Here is a 4155-nt window from a genome sequence, read left to right as displayed (position 1 = left end):
GTACCCCCAGACTCCCTGAGTAGTGTGTGGGGTACCCGGAAAAAAGTGAAGGAGCTAGAACAATAATACAGTAGGGAGGACATATGCACTGCACACAGTCAACCCGGGTTCAATTTCCAGTATCTCATATGGTCCTCAAGCACTGCCAGGAGTAATTCCTGAGTACAGAGCTAGGAGTAACTCCCAAGCACTGCCAGGTGTGGTCCAAAAATAAAAACCATTAAGTGGAGGATGCAGGGCCTGGAGCAGAGCTCAGGGAAAGGGACAGAGGCCAGGGCCAGTCCCTGCTATACTATGGAGAGGCCTGGTGGCCCCTGGCAGTCAGTGGAAGGGGCAGGGCAGAGAGGGACCACCTTTGGGGCTGGTAATACCAAGGCCCTCTGCCCTTGTGGCCATGGCTCTCTCCGAAGCTGACCTCAGCTCTAGGGTGGGCAGGGAAGCACTGTCTCCACCTCTGGGCTCTACACGTGGGTGCTCAGAGCTGCATGGAGGAACTCTTCACTATTTCCCAAGCAGAGGCACCGGCAGAAGGTTCTAGAAGGGGGTCTGACCTGATAAAAGCTGAAAGGAGAAGGGGGCCTATCAGGCTGGTCTGGGAAGGGTGGGGGCCCAGGAGGCAGCAGGGACCCCACACTGTGCTGAACATGGGAGGGGGGCTGACAGACTCTCTGTGATTTGGGTCCAACCTACTCTCAGGGCTAAACTCGCTTCCTACTTGGTCAGTGCAAAGCCCTCCAGGTGAAAAGAAAGTCTACTGTGGGGACTCCTGGGGCTATTGCCTATCTCTCAAGTGGCCTTGGATGACCTCGGTGTGACCCTTTCCCCACATCAAGCCTGCTGCGTGCAGCACAGGGCTGGACAGGAAGTCCCAGTACACCCCAGTGGACGGCGCTGTGGGGGCCAAGGGGAGCAGGGCAGGCTTTCAAAGCATCCTCTCCAGTTCCCTGAAGAAACCGCCCCTGATGCTAGGGTGCCCCTGAATGGGATCAGTGCTTCCTGAAAAGGCCAGGGTGACCCCTCCCCCTCCCTCCCTGCACCCAGAATCAGTTTCTTGGGATATGAGCCCCAGACAGCTCCATCCTGGCCCCAGAAAGTGCTGTTTTTGGAGTCTGAACGATAGCACAATGGAGAGAGAGCATTTGCCTCACAGAATGTCCACCTGACATCCCATAAGGTTCCCTAAACTTGCCAGGAATGATTTCTGAGCACAGAGCCAGGAGTAAGACCTGAGCACCACTAGGTGTGGGCCAAAAAAAAAAAAGAGGTGCTGTTTTAGCACTCCCACATCTGTAGTCTCAGTCCCAGCAGTGAGCTGGACTTGCCTAGTGCTCTGTGGCCCCCAAAGGTGCCAGAAACACTTGGAACTTCCTCGGTGCCTCCTTGGTCCCCACCTTATGCCGGGACACCTCCACCCCAAAAGCCAACACTGTTATGGGGTTCAGGAGCACCTGGGAGAGTGCGGTAGGGGCCCTGTGTTCTCTGTCTCTCCTTCACACTACAGAATATCCTGCCAGCACCCCCACCTGTGGGGGGGGGGGCCAAAGCTTGGAGCTATACCTGCCTACCCCTGCCCAGCCTGACTCCATCTGTGCTCAGGCCCCCAGCTCTGCTGGAAAAACTGGGTGTCCACTGCTTGCCGAGTGTACAGGAATGTTCCAGAACAGTGGGGTCCAGGCCAGTCTGGCAGATACTGGTGGTGGGGGGTTGGGGACCGGCTAGCCCTGCTGAACTATTGAAACCTGGGGTGGGCCCCCATTAACCACTCCCCTCTGGCCTCTGAGCCAAAGAAAGATGGAACAAAAACCTTTTCAGAGCAGGAAGAGCTTTTCAGAGGCCCAACAGAAAAGCTCCCCCAAACCCTCCGGGCCACAGGAGATGGATGCGGTAGGAGCCGCTGACGTGGAGGGGGCTGGGAGAGGCCCCTTCCGCCACAGAGAAGCCACAAAGGCCCAGCAAAATGGTCCTTTTGAAGTAGCCCCATCCTGGAGACCAAGACGGGAAAGAAACTGAAGGTCCTCCCTTCTGCCTCACACTCCCCTAGAAGGCCCCCTTTTCTCTCCCAGGGCCCTCAGGGACCCACAGCAGAGTGGGAGGGTGTGGAGAGGACTGTTTGTTTTTTTTTTCCCAGGAAAAAAATTGAAGTTGGGGGGCCAAAGAGATAGCATAGTAGGGTGATCACTTGTCTTGCATGAGTTTGACTTCGGTTCAATCCTGGCATTCTATATGGTCCCCCGAGCTCACCAGGAGTGATTCCTGAGTGCAGAGCGGGGAGTAAGTTCTGGGTACTGCTGGGTATGGCAGAGAGAAAGAAAAGAAAAATAATAAAAAGAAAAGAAAAGGGGGCCGGGCGGTGGCGCTGGAGGTAAGGTGCCTGCCTTGCCTGCGCTAGCCTAGGACGGACCGCGGTTCGATCCCCCAGCGTCCCATATGGTCCCCCAAGAAGCCAGGAGCAACTTCTGAGCGCATAGCCAGGAGTAACCCTGAGCGTCACAGGGTGTGGCCCAAAAACAAAAAAAAAAAAAAAAAAAAGAAAAGAAAAGAAAGAAGAAAGAGAGAAGGAAAGAAAGAAAAGAAAGGAAGAAAGAAAGAAAGAAAGAAAGAAAGAAAGAAAGAAAGAAAGAAAGAAAGAAAGAAAGAAAGAAAGAAAGAAAGAAAGAAAGAAAGAAAGAAGAAAAGAAAAGAAAAGAAAAGAAAAGAAAAGAAAAGAAAAGAAAAGAAAGAAGGAAGGCAGGCCCGGAGAGATAGCACAGCGGCATTTGCCTTGCAAGCAGCCGATCCAGGACCAAAGGTGGTTGTTTGAATCCCGGTGTCCCATATGGGCACCCCCCCCCCCCCCCGTGCCTGTCAGGAGCGATTTCTGAGCATAGAGCCAGGAGGAACCCCTGAGCACTGCCGGGTGTGACCCAAAAACCAAACAAACAAACAAACAAACAAATACCTGAATGAGCAGGGCTAGACTCTGCAGTGGCCCCGAGGGCTGAATTGTGAAGGCAGAGGATGCTCAGGTGTCCCTGCCTCTCTGCAAACACACTGAAACTTTGCTGGGATGAAGATCAATGTCTGCATGTCACTCCCGAACCTGTGTGCTTGCACACACCCCCATCAGGCCAAGCAGGAGGTGTTCCCCCCTGGGATCCCCATGTCTACAGTTTTGCAAGAGGGGAAGAGCAGCTGAGACAGCCCAGGGGCCCTTACACCAGCTCTGGGGTTTGTAAGCCTCTCTATCCCTAGGGCTGGGCCTCGATTTTTTTTGTCTGCTGTGAGCACCCCAGTAGGGCACCCGGAAATGCCAGTTTTGTGGAGGTTTCTGCGGCCTTGTGGCCAAGACAGACAGAGCCCCAGTCAAGTGGCTGGTGTTTTGTGCCCTCCCCCTACTCTCCCAGATCCCTAACCCCTCCCCACCATGTGACAACAAAAACTAGGGACAGTTGCAATGACCACATAAACACAGACATCAGCTGCAAAGTTCCAGCAGCTAGGTTAAGGGGAAAATAAATGGGTGACATGTTGGGGACATTCGTTGGAGGACTCGGGCTTTCTGGCACCAACTTATCATTTTAAACCATAGTCAAAGCCAAATCTTTGAGCACTCCCATTTGTCTGTCCTTCACTGGCTCTGGAATCGGGGGACCAGTGGGTATTTGGTGCTCACAGTAAGGGAACCAGCCTAGCTCTAGAGCCCAAAGGGCTGTACAGGGGACCAGCAAGATACCATAGTGAGGAGGGCCCTTGCTTTGTATGCAGCCAACCTGGGTTCCATCCCCAGCACCCTATGTGGTGCCTTGGTGAGCCCACGGGTATAGAATCAGGAGGGAGCCCTGAGCATTGCTGGGTGTGGCTAAACTCAAATCAACAAAAACAAAACTGAGAACCCACACGTGCATGGTCTGAGCCAGCTGCTGCAGGAGCCAGAGATGAGCCACAAGTATTGCCCATGTGCCCTGCATGCCACTGTACACCTGCCCACTGTGATTTTAGGGCTCTGCACCCCCTAAGAGGCAGCTTAGCAGTCCCTGACCCACAGAGCCGGTGCCGGTCCTGGCATCTCTAGAACTGCATGTGAAGGTTGCCATGCCAGTGCTATCGGGTCACAGCTGCTACCACAAGGCTTCAGGCTATTTGGAACTCCTGGAACTGATCACTAGACATCTCAGT

This window comes from Suncus etruscus, chromosome 15, assembly GCF_024139225.1.
Source record: "Suncus etruscus isolate mSunEtr1 chromosome 15, mSunEtr1.pri.cur, whole genome shotgun sequence".
NCBI classification, from domain to species: Eukaryota; Metazoa; Chordata; class Mammalia; order Eulipotyphla; family Soricidae; genus Suncus; species Suncus etruscus.
This window is presented reverse-complemented; position numbering follows the sequence as displayed.